Raw genomic sequence first — 22,266 nt, 5'->3', positions numbered from 1 at the left:
AGTTCCAAATCCTGCCTCTATTCTGCAGTAATTGAAGCTTAATCAAATAAGCAAATTAGGAAGCTTGATGCATCCTTAGTGTGACCAAGAGGCTCTGCAAACCGATCTCCCACTGATTTTGCACCCTCACTGGTGACTGTCAGCCTGAGCTTTTTCTGCAGACAGTTCTAGCTCCAGGCAAGGCAGCGCTGTCGATCACTAATGAGGGAGGCGGGGCATGCAAAACCAGTGTACGGAACGGTGCACTGAGCCTCTAGACCACTCTAAGGGTGCACAGTGAACTATAATAAGCATATATGATTACAGAGAATCTATCAGCAGGTTTTTGCTACGTAATGTGACAGCCGCATGATGTAGGAACAGAGACCCTGATTCCAGCAATGTATAACTTAGTTACTGGGTCCAGCACTTATGATAGAGTCACAATTTTCTCTGCTAAAGGTCTAGCAGACCTTGAAATGTTGAGCCCTATGTAATCCAGCCCATACCACTGATTGTACACAGAAAGCTGCCAATGTATATTGACAAAAAGCTGCCATTCAATGTTGGGGTGTGTGGATGGCCTAGGAGGCATGCGGGCAGCTTGTCCTATAGTGATAATCTCCTGCTGATAAAACTCTGTACTGAAACAGCAAAACACAGTCCAGTAAGTGACACATCGTTGGAATCAGGCTCTCAGCCCCTACATCATACTGCTCTCAAATTACAGAGCAAAAACAGGTGACAGATTCCCTTTAAACTTCAGTTTCTCAAGAAAAGAGGCAGTGATTTGTACCACTAAATATATCTACCCGTCTATGTGCTAAGTTTATATTGTCAGCTTGAGCCGCATTAAATAAATAGTAAATTAGAAAGTTGCTTGTTTTTACAAGCGCTTTCCAATTATACCTGACTTTGAAGATGGGAATAACCCTTAAAATAGATAGAAGTTAATACTTGTGGTTGATGCTATATTTTAAAACATTTTTAAAGGGTTCATTATTGCATGAATGTAGGATTTTGTATGTTCTCCCTGTGACGCCTCTTCTCGGAAGCCCTTTTCTTTACCCTGGGAGATGGGGGACTCGGAGTCGGGTCCTAAGATGGAGAGATGGGGTGCAGCCGTGGCCCGGACCCGCTCCGTGCTCAGGGCCGTCACAATTTAAAAGGGATGGTATGGGCACATCCGGGTTGAGTGGCTGATTACAACTACGCCACCTGTGGCACCTGGTGAAGGCCACCAGCGCTACCGCAGTCCGCTGAGGCCTGGTGTTAGGGCAGCTGGCGTTGTTACTACTCCCCACAGGCGGAGCAAGGCCTCAGGGCAGAGAGACAGGACGGAGGCGGGGTAGTAGTCTAGAAAGTCTGTGTCGTGCGGTGTAGCGCCGATTAAAGAAAGTCCGGAGGCCATAGGGGTGAACTTCCAAGGCTTTACTCACATAAGAGATGGCAGAAGGAAGGCGACTCCCTGCTCCTCGCGGAGTTCTGCGGCCACCAGGGACGGGGGTCCGACAACCTCCGAGCAAGTCCAGTGTTAAATCAGGATTCTGCACCAGAGTTTTCCTAGACTTCAGACCGGGTCCTTTCCCGTCTGTGTGTGTGTGGATAGGCCGGGTCTCCCTCTGAGCTCCTCTCAGAAAAAGGGTACGGGTGGCAGCTCCGCTCCTTCTGATACCCGGTGGGATCCTCAGGGCCTACCGGGCTTACCGACCAGGATGTGGAGTAGCAAGGTCGGGTGTCGGGGGCCGGTACCCCTCTTGCAGCCGGAATCCCTCTGAAAATATCAGGTGGGCGAGGACAGGTGGCGTCTACCGCTCCGTCTGCATCCTCCCTAGGATCCATTTGCTATGGAGCTACACTCTTAAGCTCCGGGCCTTCTTGGTCATGGTCCTTGACCGGGCTGAGACGTTCATCATCTCCAGCCAGCCCCTCGTCCCAAGGCCAAGGTACGAGGGCTGTGTCTCCATCCGCTGCAGGTCCACACAGGATCCACACTCAGGGTGGGAGATCACAGTGTTCACAGTTCCAAGACTGATCAAAGACCAAAGGACCTCCCAAAAGACCATGAACCAAGATGGCTTTTTATTAAATATGAAATTTAAAGTGTCACTAAAATGTGAGTCCTCCACCCTCACCCACTAAATGGTTCCCCTAACTCTTGGTTCCCCAATCTCCCTGTAACCAGGAGGGCAGCACATAGTGCATTCTAGCCCCCTCTGGTGGGAGAAGTGTGGTGTTGGATGTGAAGGAAGGGTCCTGACCATCACACTGTTCTTACCTCAGAGGAGGAACACTACACTCCATTAGAGAAGTGCAGCATTCCTGTGGCGGTCGAACCCTCAGGGGCGCCACATCCCCGTGTTCGCATGGGTTTCCTCCCACACCCCAAAGACATATTGATAGGGGATCTAGATTGCTAGCCCCCAATGTGGATAGTGTTGATAATGTCTGTAAAGAGCTGTGGAATTAATGACGCTCTATAAGTAAAATAAAAAAAAAGTTCACATGTTGCAGCTGCATTGCATTTTTTTGCCATTTCTATCTCGATTGCAGCAACAAAAAAACGAAGAAAACCCTGCAAAAGCAAAGTGTGAATGCAGCCTTAAATTCAAAATCAATGTCAGCTTTCACATATCTACAACAATCTTGCATTCAAAAACTCATATCCCCAGATAAACTTCTCCTGTTTCACAGAATATACCCATATCTTGTAAAATGCTACAGGCAATAAGAAAGCAAACCAAAAACTATCAGCAAGGAGGGGGCTGGAGACAGCACAGCTAGGGGGAAGCCACCCATGACTGGGATTGGTCTAGAGGTTTCACCCCCCCCCCCTTTTGAATGAGGCAGCCTTGGGGATTGGATAATGGGAAGTTGGGGGGTGGGTAGTGGGAGAGGCGCATATATAGGGAAAAGTGTGGGAAAACCGCCATTCCCTGAGGAGCAGCAGAGTGATTTACCCAGAAATGGCGTCCGTCGAATCCCTGGTGGGCCAGCTCAGAGACGTCGCCATGACACCAGGGAGGCAAGCATCTGCGGGCAGGCAGCAGTCCAGGGAACCACTGCTGCCTGGCTCACATGGACGACGCGGAAGGGAAGGAGCGGCGGGTAGCGACACCGCTCTGCCTGGCAGCGTCCAGGCCTGTGCGTCTGGGTCTGGTTGCCGGAGGAGGCCCAGAGCTGCATCCAGGAGTGCAAGACGGTCTGGCGGGAGGCGATCGTCAGGGAGAAGCCAGTCTGCAGCATCCGTGACCATTCAGGTCCCCCTGGTGACGCGGAGGCCAGGGGCGCGGGCCTTGAGTGGCGAATGGACACAGAAGGATCCGATTCCAGGAGTGATCGTGACGGAAGAGGTGATCGTCAGGACTCAGGAATTCCGGCTGGCGGGGACACAGCACCTGCGCAACTGCGTGAGTATGATTCTATGTCTTGTTTGTCGCCCGCAGGGGCTGTTTTGCTAAGGGGAGGTAGCGGTCAGTTTGTAGGGCCAGGGGGGAGGAGTTTAGGTGGTCCCGGGGGTGCAGAGGTATCGGGGATTAGGGATATCTTGCATAGCATGTCACAGATTTTGCTTAGAATGGAGAGCGGTGCAGCGGGTGGGGCAAGTCCATCCCCCGTAGGAGCTTGGTTACCAGGCCAGGAGGTGTTGCTGCAACCCAGTTGCGTTACGGTAGGGTCTGCGGCGGGCACAGAGGTAGCATCTACGGGCGTTTCAGTATCGGTTCAGACGGAAAAGGACAAGGGCGATACGGTGAAGCTGGATGATAGGGCAAAGGGTGAGGTGTATGTGTGCTTCGAGGGGCCACTGGGGGCACATTTAAAAAAAGAGGTGAAGGAGAAAATTTGGCGTGATGAATATGTCGAAATTTTCTCCCTCCTTCCCTTGGAGAAGTTTAATTTAGACAAGGGGAGGAAGGATAATAGCAAAAAGGAAGAGGAGGAGAAGCGCAGGTGGCGCTTGATCCCTCAGACTTTTGCAAATTGGCTTCAAGCATTCGCTATATTGGCTGGTGTCATTGGGGAAAAGTTTCCTGAAAATTGTCTATTCTGTTACTTAGAAGCGATTGGGGAAGCGCATCGTACTTACGGGGGACAAACATGGCTGAGGTACGACGAGCAATTCAGGCACAGGAAGGCGGTGCGGCCTGAGATTAAGTGGGACCAGAAAGATATTGGCCTTTGGTTAAAAGTGATGGCCCCTGCTAGATACGGGCAGTCCTTTCACCGGAGCGGGGGAAGCGGGAGTCAATCGTCGGGACAGGGGGGAGGTAGTCAGGGAGCACAGGGAGGAAAAGAAAAGTCGGGAACGTTCTGGCAATTTAATGATGGCTAGTGCAAATAAGAGAACGGCTGTAAGTTCAAGCACGTTTGTTCCCATTGCAACTGGAGCTCCCATGGGGCTGCAAAATGCTTCAAAAAAGGAAAAGGAAGGATGTCGTGGGTACCGGTCAAGGGGGTGACTCCAGTGAATCTGCTAGGGATGGCCCCCTTTCTAAGTAGATATCCCGATCAATCGAAGGCCAGGATTATTAATGATGGTTTTTTGGAGGGTTTCAGGATCCCGCCTCCTGACCATACGGTTCCTTTTTCTGTTAAGAATTTGAGGTCTGCTTTGTTGCATTCAGAGGTTGTCGGTGTTAAGTTAGTAAAGGAAGTTGAGTTAGGTCGTATGGCAGGGCCTTTTGATAGTCTACCGGTTGAAGGCGTGATCATTTCTCCTTTGGGGGTAGTGCCTAAGAAGGAGCCAAATAAATTTCGCCTGATCCGGCATTTGTCGTACCCAAAAGGTTGTTCGGTCAATGACGGTATAGCGCCGGAATTATGTTCAGTTGAATACACATCATTTGATGCGGCTGTGTCATGGGTTCGTAGGTACGGGCCTGGGTCACTGTTAGTGAAAACTGACATTGAATCAGCTTTTAGGCTACTTCCGGTTCACCCGGCTAGCATTCCGCTATTGGGTTGTTTTTGGAACAAAGGTTATTACCTAGATAGGTGTTTGCCTATGGGTTGTTCTATTTCATGTTCATTGTTTGAAACTTTCAGTACTTTTCTGGAATGGGTGGTCAGGGATGTTGCAGGTGTGCAGTCCGTTATTCATTACCTGGATGATTTTTTGTTCATAGGTCCCCCAGATTCGTTTGTCTGTGGTAACTTGGGTGTTGCATTGGGGGGCGATAGAGAGTGACGAGGATAGGACGTTGGCAGTCTTGTTTTTGGTTGGTAAGGCTGCGGACTTAGGGTGGTCGGCATCTAGAATTAGTAAATTTGTTGCTGGGCTCGCATTCAATTTCAAGTTACAGGGTTTGACTGATGTTACTAAATCCTTTTTGGTCAATCAGGCACTTAGAGGTTTTCGAAAAGGTAGCAAGAGTTTGGATAAGCGTAGGCCAGTCACGTTTAGTATGTTGGAAAGGTTAGGTCTGGTTTTGGAAAGGATTTGTTGTTCTACTTTTGAGGCGGCTCTGTTTACGTTAGCCTTTTCCTTAGCTTTTTTTGGGGCGATGAGAGTAGGCGAGTTGGTCGCCCCCAGCAGGAATAGGGCGGGAGGTTTATTAGCCGAAGACACGAGTTGCTGGGCCTGGGGTATCGATTTTTGGATTAGACGCGCAAAAACTGATCAGTTGGGTAGAGGTAAGCGCGTCGTTTGAGGTAGAGTGGACGGGGCTCTGATGTGTCCAAGAAGGTGCTTGGAGGTTTATTGGCAAGTGTGGTCGTGTAGATCCGGCCTACTGTTACGTCATTGCAACGGGTCATTTCTTTCCCGTTTCCAGTGTATAGTGGTCCTAAAAAAGGGGGTGCAGGAGTTGGGCCTTAGCCCGGGTGTTTATGGTTCACATTCCTTTAGGATTGGCGCAGTGTATGAGGCTGATAGGCGCGGTTTGGGGGCGGAGGTGATAAAGCGGATTGGAAGGTGGAGTTCGGACCGTTATTTGACGTATGTTCGCCGTTAAATAACGCAGGACTTTGTTCATTTGTGAGTTGTTGAATATGCTTGTTTATTATTCTTTTAGGTGGCTTCCCCGTGTTAGCTTGGATTTTCGGACATTCGTACGTGCATTGGGGGGCGCTGCATGCTGACGTAAGGCGTGACGGTAGGCAGTTGGGCTTTCCGAGGGTACAAGTGGTTATAAGGGGGCTAGGTTTTAGAGGGATGGTATGGAGCCGTTTTTTGTCGGAGTTTCATAAAGCGGCCAGATTGGACAGAACACCGGATATTCTGGTTGTGCAGTTGTGAGGGAACGATTTGGGGGCAAGGCCCGTGAGAGAGTTAATTCGGGATATCCGTTTTGATTTTTTGAGATTGTGGACTTCGTTCCCGGGGGTTCTGACGGTTTGGTCAGATATAGAGCCCAGGAAGAAATGGCGGGTGGTCAGATCAGAAAAAGGTATAAACAGAGCAAGAGTGAAATTAAATAGGGCCGTGTCTAGCTTTGTGTCAAGGAATGGTGGGATAAGTTTTAGGCACTTTGAGTTGGAATCGGGGGTTGGTAATTTTTGGTTGAAGGACGGTGTTCATCTCAATGATATCGGTATTGATCTTTGGGCCCTTGCAATACAGGAGGGGATTGAAGGGTGTTGGTAGCTTTGGGGCACTCACGAGCCTAAGGTTTCAGGGCTGTTTGTGGTTGGCGGGGGGTGGGGTTCTTGGAGTTGGTACCGAATTGTCGGTGGAAGGAATTGGGAAAATTCCAGGTCGTTTAAATTGAGTGGGGGGTGATCTGGCAGTCGGTTCTGGGCTCTGGACGGGGCTTTACCTCGAGAGCATTTAGTTGGTTGGTCTTTCACGGAATGTGGAAGTTTTTGGTGCCCTTGAGCTGGTGCTGAACGGCTGAGGGTAACATGGCGGTTGATTTTTTAAGTTAATTTAAAGCCAGATCTATTAGCTCCAAGAACCCTCCCTCCATATATATATATATATATATATATATATATATTCCATTGTTATTTTGTTTGTTATTTGTTGTTTGTTAATAAACGGCCGCTGTGGCCAAATTTATTCAACGAATAACAGGTTGTAGAGTCTTTATTTCAGGGACGGGATCATGGGATCCCTTGGTATGTTGGGAAGAGGGAAGCCATCAGGTAGGAAACCACATTGGGCGTAACAGGTCATGCGTAGTTATAGTTGTTCATTAAAGTCAGATGCTTCCTAATGAGTCACGATCACCCATGGGTCAACAGGTCAATAGCAACAATGCCAGAGTGTTAAATGATTGCACACAGTCCTTATAAAACAGCATGGAGCCGGCCCCCCGAATCATCACCGAGGTATTATACACTTTACAAGTCACAAAATATAAGTCCAGCCGTAAGTGGCACAGTATAATGTGTTGGCAAGTAAAGTGACAGGCAAAGTAAGATCAAAGCTGGTGGAGATTATCCTGCAAAACATTATTGGAATTTGGAATTTAGAAGTTAAATTAAAGGGATTCTATCAATTCTGACATCCAAATCAAAGTCATCACAGGTCCTTGTTGGGGTTCTTGCACTTAGGCCATTAATGACATCAGTGTGCAATCAGTGTGTGATCAGTGTGCGATCAGTGTGTCATCAGTGTGTGATCAGTGTACCATAGTGTGATCAGTGTGCCATCAGTGTGCGATCAGTGTGCCATCAGTGTGTCATCAGTGTGCAATCAGTGTGTGATCAGTGTGCGATCAGTGTGCCATCAGTGTGCGATCAGTGTGCCATAGTGTGTGATCAGTGTGTCATCAGTGTGTGATCAGTGTGTCATCCGTGTGTGATCAGTGTGCCATCCGTGTGTCATCAGTGTGTGATCAGTGTGTCATCAGTGTGTGATCAGTGTGTGATCAATGTGTCATCAGTGTGTGATCAGTGTGCCATAGTGTGATCAGCGTGCCATCAGTGTGCCATCAGTGTGTCATCAGTGTGTCATCAGTGTGTCATCCGTGTGTGATCAGTGTGCCATCACTGTGCCATTAATGTCATTGGTGTGTCATCAGTGTGTGATCAGTGTGTCATCAGTGTGTAATCAGTGTGTCATCCATGTGTGATCAGTGTGCCATCAGTGTGCCATTAATGTCATTGGTGTGTGATCAGTGTGCCATCAGTATGTGATCAGTGTGCCATTAATGTCATCAGTGAGCCATCAGTGTGTGATCAGTTTGCAATCAGTGTGCGATCAGTGTGTCACCAGTGTCATTATTGTGTCATAGTGTATGATCAGTGTGCCATCAGTGTGCGATCAGTGTGTCACCAGTGTCATTAGTGTGTCATAGGGTATGATCAGTGTGCGATCAGTGTGCCATCAGTGTGTGATCAGTGTGTGATCAGTGTGCCATTAAAGTCATCAGTGTGTGATCAGTGTGCCATCAGTGTGTGATCAGTGTGTCATCCGTGTGTGATCAGTGTGTCATCCGTGTGTGATCAGTGTGCCATCAGTGTGCCATTAATATCATTGGTGTGTGATCAGTGTGCCATCAGTGTGTGATCAGTGTGCCATTAATGTCATCAGTGTGCCATCAGTGTGCGATCAGTGTGTCATAGTGTATGATCAGTGTGCCATCAGTGTACGATCAATGTGTCATCAGTGTGTGATCAGTGTGCCATTAATGTCATCAGTGTGTCATAGTGCGTGATCAGTGTGCCATCAGTGTGTGATCAGTGTGCCATCAGTGTGTCATCAGTATCATTAGTGTGTGATCAGTGAGCCATTAATGTCATCAGTGTGCCATCAGTGTGTCATCAGTGTGTGATCAGTGTGCCATCAGTGTGTCATCAGTATCATTAGTGTGTAATCAGTGTGACATTAATGTCATCAGTGTGTCATCAGTGTGTGATCAGTGTGCCATCAGTGTGTCATCAGTATCATTAGTGTGTGATCAGTGAGCCATTAATGTCATCAGTGTGCCATCAGTGTGTCATCAGTGTGTGATCAGTGTGCCATCAGTGTGTCATCAGTATCATTAGTGTGTAATCAGTGTGCAATTAATGTCATCAGTGTGTCATCAGTGTGCGATCAGTGTGATATTACTGTCATCAGTGTACCATAGTGTGTGATCAGTGTGCCATCAGTGTGTGATCAGTGTGCGACCAGAGTGTCATCAGTGTGTGATCAGTGTGCCATTAATGTCATCAGTGTGTCATCAGTGTGTGATCAGTGTGCCATCAGTGTGTCATCAGTGTGTAATCAGTGTGTGATCAGTGTGTCATCCGTGTGTGATCAGTGTGCCATCAGTGTGCCATTAATGTCATTGGTATGTGATCAGTGTGCCATAGTGTGTGATCAGTGTGCCATCAGTGTGCGATCAGTGTGTCATCAGTGTGTCATCAGTATCATTAGAGTGTGATCAGTGTACCATTAATGTCATCAGTGTGCCATAGTGTGTGATCAGTGTGTCATCAGTATCATTAGTGTGTAATCAGTGTGCCATTAATGTTATCAGTGTGTTATCAGTGTGCCATTACTGTCATCAGTGTGCCATAGTGTGTGATCAGTGTGCCATCAGTGTGTGATCACATGACCAGCGGTGGTGCATGCATGATGATTCCATATGAATTGCACTGAGTGACAGTTGGAAGAGACAGTTGGAATTGCCCAGCGACAGTGGAGGAGATGTCGTCTGACCCAAAGCAAAGCAATAATATGGATGCAAAAGAGGAGGAGATTGTGGTGAGGAGAGAAGGAGTGAAGACTGGAAGACCTTCCCATGACACATCTGATGATGAGAGGAAGTCTTCAGTCAACAGGACAAAACCACCAGTCCAGAAGAAAGAAGTAGTAGAGGAGAACGTGGTGAGGAGAGAAGGACTGAAGACTGGAAGACCTTCCCATGACACATCTGATGATGAGAGGAAGTCTTCAGTCAACAGGACAAAACCACCAGTCCAGAAGAAAGAAGAAGTAGAGGAGAACGTGGTGAGGAGAGAAGGACTGAAGACTGGAAGACCTTCCCATGACACATCTGATGATGAGAGGAAGTCTTCAGTCAAACAACCAGTCCAGAAGAAAGAGGAAGTGGAAGAAAAGGAGGAGGTAGAAAGTCAGATGATGGGAGCCAAGAAGAGAGGAGCCATCTTCATCTCATCGGGGGACAGAAAGGAGAAGAAAAGAAGAAGGATTACATCAGGACAGAAAGCCATGGATCTAAACCAGAAAGCTGAAGAAGCTGAAGGAAGCAGCGGTGTTCGGCCAACCGGCTCCAAAAGCACAGTCTCTGATACTGATACCATCAAGAGGAGATTATTATTCCATCATGTGCTTGGCCAGGGAAGTTTTGGGACGGTCCTGCTGGCGGAAGATTCATCTACCCGCAAACATTTTGCTGTTAAGATCATCGGCAAAAGAGCCCTGCTTGCTGAAGGTGATGAGCGTGTGATGGTGGAGCGACGGGTTTTACAGCTGGCATCTGGGAGCCCCTTCCTTGTCCACGCAGACTTTGCATTCCAGACCAAGGTACAGTATCGATTGCTGGATATTAGGAAATGTCACACGTACCACACACTGCTCTGCCTCATGGACCCCACTGATATCATCTTCTTACATCTCAATGTAGCATGTCCCAAGGTAACCACAGAATATAAGGTTAATGTGACACTTATACACATGGGATATTGTGGCCCCTACTGTTATTAATATAATTCATTGTGGAGCGCGGTACATTGGGAATCATTTATTAAAAGCTTTTACTTTTCCAGGTCAGTTAAAACAATCTTAGCTGATCTCTAATTGGTTAGTATGGGTAACTAGTTTTCTAGTAGGCAGATTTATTAATGAGGCCCAATGTCCCCCACACTTTAAATTATTGAAAATATCAGATGTAATCACAGAGGTCAATGACCTGTAAAAATTCACTTCCCCCGGACCTCATGATTCTAATTGGGTGACTGGTAATATTTGTATCATTTACAGTATTAGCTGGGCATTATCTCGTTCGTAGGCATCAATGTCATGTAGTAGTCTATGGACATTTATATCCACTCTGTGATCAGGGCTGTTACAAAAGAGGCTCGATATTCTTTGTAATATTCAACCTGCTGCTGCAGAACCTCTTCCTGCCGTCATCACCTTCTTGATATGACTTATACATTGCTCTGAAGGAAATTTTTTGTATAAAGTAAAATATGTTTATATGTTTTTTTTGGACTCTATGCCATTTCTTTGACACTATAATTTTGCATATTATTATCTTGTATAGACATGGGATTTCAGAATAGATTAAATGTATTTAATGTTTGTTATTTCCTGGATGACATTGTATTTTGTGTATACCATGTGGGGGACCCTGTGTACACTATATGTCAGGGCTATTGACTTTTGTGCACTTTATATACAATTTGAAAATGTGTTATTTTTGTATACAAGTATTATCTGTATCTTAATAAAGTTTTTTTAATTAATGGTGGGACAATGTTATGTACTTGGGGTCACTTTTTTTTCCGTCACCATGTTTTCTATGTATGAATATACTGTAATAAAGTACCAAATCCACTGTCTTTGAGTGAAACTTCTTCTAACTTAACCAACTAATGGAAAAAATGGTATTATATTGAGCAGGGGCGGGCTGGGCCAGGGGGCAGAGGGGCACATGCTCACCGGGCCGGCCACCAAGCAGCTGTTGAGGGCCGCCCAGCCATCTGCTGCTTTAGAGAACGCAGGGCGGCCCTGTATATGTAAATGTGTACATGTGCCGGCCGGGCGTCTGCAGCGCAGCACAGCAGGCACTGCTCACATTCTTCTGCCTGCCGGAGAGAAGCTTCATCCGCTGAGCAGTACCGGAGAGCAGACATCTTTGATTCTTATAAGTCTGAGCTCCGGATAGCGCTGGGACAGGAGATTTATGCTTTTTGTAGAGTGTGGAAGTGGCAGGACGCTGTTCACCTCCTGACAAGTCCAGAGGCCGGATCCTGAATGTGATCTATGGACGTTCTGCTGATGATCAGAAAGATTTATTGTAGCAGATGGACCCTTCATGCAGGTTGGGGTCGCGCTGTCAGTGTGAGGTTATCGCCCCTCATCTGTATGAATGTTCAAATCACATCGGACCCGAGATAGAGACCCTGCAGACCTGACTATAAAGACCCCTGCCCAAGACTGATCCTGCACCGACTACAGGACAACACAGATTATATATATATATACCGCCATCTCTACAAAGTGATGTCTTGTAGTCGGTGCAGGATCAGTCCAGGGCATACATGATCTAATGTCAGTGCACAATATAGAAATATGAATATCAAAAGACTGACCGTCACTTCCAAACAGAAAACAGGTGTGTACAGGCATACCTCCCAACTTTGGAAGAAGAGAAAGAAGGACAGATCGGCAAATTTGGCCGTGCCCCTGGCCACACCCATTTACCATTTCTTATTCCCAGGGCTGGCTCCAGGTTTCCGCAGGTCCCGGGCCAAAGAGTCTCAGTGGGCTCCTTTAACACATACCATGATACGTGACCCACAGATATGGCAGAGAAATCCCTGTGCAAGCCCCCAAATGACCCTTTTCCTGTGCAAGCCCCCAACATTACATCCTACCCTGTGCAAGTCTCTCAACATGACCCCCTTCCCTTTGAAAGCCCCCAACATGACCTCCTACCCTGTGCAAGCCCCCAAATGCTGAGACTTGTAATCCTTATTCCTCACTAAGACTATGTTAATACTAATGATGACAGAAAAGTAATAGTACTTGTAGTGCCATACCCTTTCCTACTTCCATTTGCCTGATGACAGAGCTGCTGGGACTTGTAGTGCCCGATCCTACCCGGTAAATAACAGCACATTATAGCCCCTCTCTATATACTAACCCCTTCCTACTGTACTTGCATGATGACAGAGCTGCCTGCATGCTGGGACTTGTAGCTCCGCTCTCCACCCTGTACACAATGCTAATCTTCACCACACCCCTATGTAATAACAATATTACACTTCTGTCTCCCACATCTCCCTGTCAAGTACGAAACTGTATTCCCCGGCAGCCACATAAAACCACATCTAGGGAAACAGGAAGTTCAAGGATGCAGTGTATGCTAGGAAACGTAGTCCTAGTCCAATCTATATACACCCACTATGCACTTAGCATGCGGTTAGAGTCAGCCATCTTCTCAGTGCACAGTGACAATGCGCTCTCTCACCAGCTGTGGTCAGAAGTAATGAGACGGTAACAGAGTGCACTGTCATTACACATTGTAAGTAAAAAATTAGACAAGTGTCGCCCCCACAAGTGATGTCAGATTAGAGATTCAGCAGCCAGGTATCAATTAACTGAATGCTGGACCAGAGTCCCACATATCGATCCGCTCACCTCTGGTTATGTCCTTTCTTTGTAGTAGACCTAGATACATTTAAAAATGTGGTGCAAATTTTGTTTAAGGTCATGTGCAAATGTTGCATGTTTGATGCATCTTTTTCAGCACAAATTTGGCACTGAAAATATGCAACGTTTTGTTGTCCCAGCAAAGTGAATGCAGACATCGCTTATTTTTTTCCTAGCAGATTTGCATCAGATTCAAACCTGAAGCATGTCAATTCTTGCAGCTTTTTTCACCCATGCTAATGAGTGAGGAAAAATACGCAACAAAAATGCAAGTAAAAAACGAGGCAAAAACAGGTGTATTTTATGAAGAGTTTTCCCTGCCAAGACATCAGGATTTGCAACAGAATTTTCTGCTGCAAATCCTGAATGTTTGCACAGAACTTAAGGTTATATGCACACGTTAAGTATTTGCTGCAGATGTTTCTGCACCAAAAATGTGTCCATTGGCAGAAAAACCGCTGCATAAAATCCACACGTTTTTGCTGAAGTTTTTTATGCGTTTTTCTCCACTCATTGGAATGGGGGAAAACACTGAAAGAATGGACATGCAGCAGATATGAAACTACTTCAAATCTGTAATTAAGAAATAAGCAACGTGTGCATGAGATTTCAGATATCTCAATCACTTTGCTGTATTTTTTGCAGCAAAAAAGTGGGGAAACCGCAGCACAAAGGCAACGTGTGCACATACCTTAAGGTGGTTGTTCTTGTTAAAATCTAAGCATTAGCTAAACGAGTGCACATTAGAAAAACCACAGAAGGAATTGAGAGGCTGCGCTCTGCAGAGCCATACACTGCACTAGTCAGTGTTACCTAGCCTTATGTATGACTAGCTTTAGGCAGCGCACACGCTTTTAGAGGTGCAGTAAAGCAAGGTACGCTGTGCTGTTCTACACCCCTGAGAAAAACCTATGCCAGGAGTAATGGTGGTCACACAAGTATAGGGGTACTACAGAGTTACCTAGAAATGTCGCTTTTTTTTTTTTGTGTTTTTTTGCAAATCTACACACTCAAGCAAGTCACAATTGAACTCAACAACATGAAACGGGTAAAAGTATATTATATATGACTAACTTATTATGCTGTATATACCAGTATATATCAGTATTGCACATACAGTATACAGGATATATGTCTGGTATATATTATAGTATGACAACAGACATCAGATATTACACTATCACATATTATCTATATATAATATCTAATGTCTGTGCACTTAGTATGTTGCATACAGTATACAGAGGAATATGTGACTGGTGTGTGATATACAATGTGAACAGACACCATATGTCTGTACGCAAAGTATAAGGCCTCATTCACACGTGTGTCCGGTACGTGTGGTGACAGTTTTCACACGAACTGGAGACACTTACACATGTAGACCCATTAAATGAATGTGCCTGTGCACATGTCACTGTGTTTCCACGGACCATGTGTCCGTAGGCAAAACATGCTGAAATGTCCATTTTTTGCACACCGTACGGGTCGGAAGATGTCCAACACACGCGCGCACATCTGTGTGTCATAAGTATGACACGTACCGGCGCCTGGGAATCAGCGTACTGTTAGCGCTGTTACGAAGTGCCGGATGCTGGAGGCATCTCTCATCATTGTCCCCTGCTTGCGCTGAGATCAGCCAGCAGGGGACAATGTTAAGAGTAGTATTCTGCTCCTTCTGTCTCCAACAAGTGTAAAAATAAGAATAAAATAAAAAACACTTTATACTCACCTGTCCGAAGTTGAAATAATTCAGTGTTCCACGATGTAATCCATCTAACCGACATTTGTTCATCAGCGTGATCGATGGCTTAAGGCGATCACACATGCTGAGGAACAGAGGAGAATGACTCGCTGCAGCGAGCGGGCCCCTGAACTGCACTGAGTTCACTGACCAGTGTCCTGTCACTCACTAAGCTCAGCGCAGTTCAGGGGTCCGCTCGCTGCAGAGAGTCATTCTCCTCTGCTCCTCAGCGCGTGCGGTCGCCTCAAGCTACCGATCACACTGATGAAGAAATGTCGGTCAGATGGATTACAGCGTGGGACACTGGATTATTTCAACTTTGGACAGGTGAGTAGTGAGTATAATGTGTTTTTAGAGCTCGTACCTCTTCCATACAAATTATAAAATACAACTTTTAATATCTGTATTAAAATATTGACAGCCATAAAATAACAAACCACAACATCAGTGCACAATAAGAGGAGGGGATAGTGCCTCACCCTATTTAGGCCCTATTTCACCCTACCTTGCCGCGGAGGTTGGCACCCTATTTTCCTGTACAATGGCACCCCCGCTCAACGATGACTCTCCCTGGGATCCCTATAACACCCTATATTGACGGCCAGTGAGGTACAGGGATTCTTAGTGGAGAACACACAGTTTCTTGTGACAAATAGAAACAATGCAAAAAATGCTCAAAAAGTTTTTATATATCTGCAGCCCTGATCAGTACAATTTGACCACAGATACAGAAGGCTGCATGAATATAATCAAAGCGCATAACATGGATCAATTTTTAAAATCTTGTTTGCTCTAAATCATGCCACATAGAAAGGGGAAACGCCTTGAGTTGTACAGGCATTGAGTCATATATGCACCATATATTTTCATTCATGACATGTAATCTTAGTTGTGGAGGCATTAAGTCATATATGTATAGATTTGGTAATATATTTTGATTCATGACAGTTAAACAGTGGCCATGAGCTACATATGAATTGCCTTGAGCTATTTGGGCATTTAATTGTGGTTACATCTACTAAGCAATATTTATTTGTATTAAATGGATCCCTGGTCCAGGACAATTTATTAACTGAGATCATGAGCTATATATAAACTGATCGGGCATTGAGTATTATCTTGAAACTAGACGGTGGCCCGATTCTAATGCATCGGGTATTCTAGAATATGTATGCGGCCGACCGGGCGCGACTAATCAGCGAAGCAGTGTTTAAATGGGTTGTGCACTACTTTAAATTAACCCCCCAATGCATCCTCCCGGGGCCCCTAATGAATTCTGTGCTAGTGAGGACCGGGGAGCGGCGCTGCCTGTGCGGGTACTTCCGCAGCGAGCAGCTGACCTCCGGCTACATCCGGTACTTCCGGCTACATTGCGCTGACCTCCATGCGGCTACCGTAGGCAGATCAGCGGCTAGGGCCCCTGATCTCCCGACGGCAAGTGTGAAGGAGGGGTGCGGCGCCGCCTTGGCCGCCGGTCTGGGTACTTCTGCTGCGAGCAGCCGGGAGATGACCGGCTAGCGCCGGTCATCTCCCTGCTGCATCGCCGCTGACCTCCATGCGGCAGATGAGCCGCTAACAGCCGCCATCTTGTTCTGAAATCCCGCGTCGCTGATTGGCCGTGGCCGGACCAATTAGCGACGCGGGATTTCCTGGACAGACAGACAGACGGGATAAGCCGATTATATAGTAGATGGATCCTCTGTCCATGTCATGGAAATTAAGTAGTGCACTTTAAGATTTATCCTTCTATGTGGCATGATTTCGAGCAAGCAAAAAAGATTTTAAAAATTGATCCATGTTATGCGCTTTGATTATATTCATGCAGCCTTCTGTATCTGTGGTCAAATTGTACTGATCAGGGCTACAGATATATAAAAACTTTTTGAGTATTTTTTGCATTGTTTCTATTTGTCACAAGAAACTGTGTGTTCTCCACTAAGAATCCCTGTACCCCACTGGCCGTCAATATAGGGTGTTATAGGGATCCCAGGGAGAGTCATCGTTGAGCGGGGGCGCCATTGCACAGGAAAATAGGGTGCCAACCTCCGCGGCAAGGTAGGGTGAAATAGGGCCTAAATAGGGTGAGGCACTATCCCCTCCTCTTATTGTGCACTGATGTTGTGGTTTGTTATTTTATGGCTGTCAATATTTTAATACAGATATTAAAAGTTATATTTTAGAATTTGTCTTGAAGAGGTACGAGCTCTGTGAATTGTTAGATTTGTTGGTACCGTAACTACACTGCTCAAAAATATAAAGGGAACACTCAAATAACACATCCTAGATCTGAATCTGAAACAGCCTTCCATGTGCTCGCCAGAGGTAGCCTGACTGCCATTAGGTACCGAGATGAGATCCTCAGACCCCTTGTAAGACCATATGCTGGTGCAGTTGGCCCTCGGTTCCTCCAAATGCAAGACAATGCCAGACCTCATGTGGCTGGAGTGTGTCAGCAGTTCCTGCACGATGAAGTCATTGAAGCTATGGACTGGCCCGCCCGTTCCCCAGACCTGAATCCGATTGAGCACATCTGGGACATCATGTCTCGCTCCATCCACCAACGTCACATTGCACCACAGACTGTCCAGGAGTTGGCAGATGCTTTAGTCCAGGTCTGGGAGGAGATCCAGCAGAAGACCATCCGCAAGGTCATCAGGAGCATGCCCAGGCATTGTAGGGAGGTCATTCAGGTACGTGGAGGCCACACACAATACTGACCCTCATTTTGACTTGTTTAAAGGACATTACATCAAAATTGGATCAGCCTGTAGTGTGTTTTTCCACTTTAATTTTGGAGGTGACTCCAAATCCAGGCCTCCATTGGTTAATACATTTGATTTCTATTGATGATTTTTGTGTGATTTTGTTGTCAGCACATTCAACTTTGTACAGAAAAAAGTATTCAATGAGAATATTTTATTTCATTCAGATCTAGGATGTGTTATTTGAGTTTTCCCTTTATTTTTTTGAGCAGTGTATATAGATCGTTTACTGTGATTTTATAATGTGTGTTTAATTTTATTCTTATTTTTACACTTGTTGTAGACAGCGGGGGCAGAATACAACTCTCAAAATTGTCCCTTGTTCGCGCTGATCTCAGCGCCAGCAGGGGACAATGATGAGAGCTGCCTCCATCACCCATCGCTTGGGAACAGTGCTAACTATACCGCTGATTCCCAGGCGCCGGTACGTGTGTTCCTGCTGTGGCATATGGGCAGCACATGGTTGCCACACGTATGCCACACAGGGAGACACGGACATCTCCGGTACTGTTTTTTTCCAATACAGGAAATATCAGGACGTGTGAAAGAGGGCTAGCACATACAGAATAATATATTACTTGCATATAGTACTGTTATACAAACATCAGATGTTATACAGGATACACATTGTTGTATGTATATTCATATATCTGACAGTGTGTATACTGTATAACATCTCATGTCTGTACACAAAGTATAAGGGTATGTGCACACGTTTAAGCACCACTCCAGCGTTTGCTTGTTCTCAGCACTGGAGTGGCGCTTTAAGTGTAAGCCCCCTGCCCCTGGTCATATACTCTTCCTCCAGCATCTTCCCCGGTTTTCAACACCGCTCCGGTCCAGCGGCGCCATCTTGTGAGTGCAGCTTCTGAGTGTTCGGAAGTCAGAAGTTACGTCACAAGCTCTCAATACAGGTCTATGAGAGCCAGAACGAGGCTCACATAGACTTGTATTAAGTTGTGACCTCCAGCGCACTCCTTGAAATACAGGAGCTGCAAGCAGGTTACTTTTCACAGGAAACAAACGGGTGCGGTGTCGAAAACTGATGAAGGCTACAGGTGGGTATCAGACAGGGGGCAGGGGACTTACATTTAAAGCACCACTCCAGCAATGCAATAAAAAAATGCTGGAGTGGTGCTTTAAGTATTTGGTGCAGAAACTTCTGCACCCTTTCTGCATCTCTTGGCAGAAAAAATGCTGCATATAGTAGACACGTTTTTGATGTGTTTTTTTTACTTGCGTTTTTATTGCAGATTTTTCACCACTCGTTAGTATGGGTGAAATCTGCAGCAAAAATACTTAAAAAATTTACATGCTGCAGATATTTTGCCCTTCAAGTTTTGTGACGAATATGTTAAGAAAAATCTGTCATAATTTTGCAATGTGTGCACAGGTCCTAACACACAGGATAATATATGACTTATACAGTATATACATTGCTGCATGTATATACAGATATATCACAATGTGTATACTGTATAACAGCTGATGTCTGTATTATTCTTTATACTATAGTGGTATACTATGTGCAAAGATATACAATGAACTATGCACTGGACTGATCATTCCTGCACCTGGCACAGGATATACTGTACAAGTGCTTCTCACAAAATTAGAATATCATCAAAAATTTAATTTACTTCAGTTCTTCAATGCAAAAAGTGAAACTCATATATTATATAGAGTCATTACACACAGAGTGATCTATTGCAAGTGTTTATTTATGTTAATGTTGATGATTATGGCTTACAGCCGATGAAACCACAAAAGCCATTATCTCAGTTAATTAGAATACTATATAACACCAGCTTGAAAAATGTTTTAATGTTTTTAAAATCCGAAATATTGGCCTACTGAAATGTATGTTCAGTAAATGCACACAATACTTGGTCAGGCTCCTTTGGCATCAATTACTGCATCAATGCTGCAATGTGGCATGGAGGCGATCAGCCTCTGGTACTGCTGAGGTGTTATGGAAGCCCAGGTTGTGCTGATAGCAGCCTACAGCTCGTCTGCATTGTCGGGTCTGGTGTCTCATCTTCCTCCTGACAATACCCCATAGATTCTCTATAATAGATTCTCTATGGGGTTAAGGTCAGGCGAGTTTGCTGGTCAATCAAGCACAGTGATACTATTGTTTGTAAACCAGGTATTGGTACTTTTGGCAGTGTGGACAGGGGCCAAGTCCTGCTGGAGAATGACATTTCCATCTCCAAAAAGCTTGTCGGCAGAGGGAAGCATGAAGTGCTGTAAAATGTCCTGGTAGACGGCTGCGCTGACTTTGGTCTTGATAAAACACAGTGGACCTACACCAGCAGATGACATGGCTCCCCAAACCATCACTGATTGTGGAGACTTCACACTAGACCTCAAGCAGCTTGGATTGTGGCCTCTCCACTCTTCCTCCAGACTCTGGGACCTTGATTTCCAAAAGAAATGCAAAATTTACTTTAATCTGAAAACTATACCTTGGACCACTGAGCAACAGTCCAGGTCTTTTTTTCCTTGGCCCAGGTAAGACGCTTCTGGCGTTGTCTATTGGTCATGAGTGGCTTGACACAAGGAATGCAACACTTGTAGCCCATGTTCTGGATACATCTGTGTGTGGTGGCTCTTGAAGCAATGACTCCAGCAGCAGTCCACTCCTTGTGAATCTCACCCAAATTTTTGAATGGCCTTTTTTTAACAATCCTTTCAAGGCTGTGGTTATCCCGGTTGTTTGTGCACCTTTTTCTACCACACTTTTTCCTTCCACTCAACTTTCCATTAATATGCTTGGATACAGCACTCTGAACAGCCAGTTTCTTTAGCAATGACCTTTTATGGCTTACCCTCCTTGTGGAGTGTGTCAATGACTGCCTTCTGGACATCTGTCAAGTCTGCAGTCTTCCGCATGATTGTGGAGCCTACTGAAACAGACTAAGGGATCTTTTTAAATGCTTAGGAAGCCTTTGCAGGTGTTTTTTCTAATTTACTGAGATAATGACTTTTGTGTTTTCATTGGCTGTAATCCATAATCATCAACATTAACAGAAATAAACACTTGAAATAGATCACTCTGTTTGCAATGACTCTATTTAATATATGAGTTTCACTTTTTGCATTGAAAAACTGAAATAAATTACATTTTTGATGATATTTTAATTTTGTGAGAAGCACCTGTATATAACATGTGATGTCCAGTGTCCATACTCAGGGTTGATCAGTCCAGTGCAGGATTCTGTATTGTGTCTCTGGTCACTCTGAGGTATAGGGACAGAGATTTATTGCAGCAGACTGAACTTTCCTGTGGATCTGATGACGCTGGAGCCGATGAGCTGACACTGACAGAGCGACCCTGAGGGTTCAGACTCCTGCAATAAATCTCAGGGGAAATCATCAGATCGGCCACAGACACAATCCAGGACCCCACACAATACAGGTCCCGGCCCTGTATTTATCAGCAGGTGAGCAGCGTCCTGCCATCTCCTCACCACACAGAGAGCTGAAGTTCGTACTCACAGATGCCCCCTGTCTGTCCCGCCCACATGCTCCTCTCCATCAGTAAGAAGATGCAGCCACACTCCCTCTACTTCAGCAGACGGACGCACACACCATTCAGTGGACGTGTTTGCTCCACTGTGATGCGACCGGTCTGCACTTACTGTATACAACAGCATCAACCCACCAGTGGCCTTAATCAGCTGCTTAATGACCGGCCCTGTGGCATATGCCCCTCTACCCCCTGACCCAGCCCTCCCCTGCTCACATATGAGTGAAGTGACTGTGTGATGACTGCTGGAACCTGCAAGTGTAGCACCCTGAGGATTCGGCTGCTACAGGGGTATTGCACCTCGACCCAGAGGTGTGGTATTCCACTCCCGGGTAAGGATGGAGTATGGAACTGAGCTTAGTAGGCTGCATGCACTACATACATCCCATTTCCGGGGGACAGAACAATGGTACTCCCACCAGTATATGTGCAGGTACGACAGCGTCTGTCCCTGGCTGGAGTGGGAGGGGGGTGGAACATCCCAGTAGTGTAGGGGCAGATAGGGGGAGTAGTCTGGGTAAATGTAGGAGCTCATTGGGTGCTGGTCACCTAAGCTCACACATAGAGGGAGTATATAAGGTGGGCACCATCTTAGGACAGGGTCAGTCAGCCAGTCAGCGAGTCAGCAGTAACTCCAGGAGAGGAGAAGGAAGAGGGACCCAGAGGCGCAGGACGAGAGGGGACCCCAAGAGCCCGTATGAGAACTGATAAGGGTGAAGGGTCGGCAAAAGGGTACCGGATCCCAAGCTGGCGGAGGCCAAAGCAAACCTTAGCCAGGAACCGGAGGTCGTGGGCAAGATTTGCCACGACCCTCACCAAATCCACCAGAATGGCACACCGAGCATAGGGTCAGGGAAGCCAGAGAAGGTTCAACCACCAAGAGACCCGAGGGAGCCGGACACAGGTGGATCCCTGGTGGGAACGGCCAGAGAGAGAGAAGAAGGGAGCTCAGGACCATACTCAGGAATTGCCC

Source organism: Phyllobates terribilis, unplaced genomic scaffold (genome assembly GCF_046119375.1).
Source record: "Phyllobates terribilis strain yellow unplaced genomic scaffold, ASM4611937v1 Scaffold_304__1_contigs__length_2301189, whole genome shotgun sequence".
NCBI lineage: Eukaryota > Metazoa > Chordata > Amphibia > Anura > Dendrobatidae > Phyllobates > Phyllobates terribilis.
Note: the sequence above shows the minus strand (reverse complement) of the source record.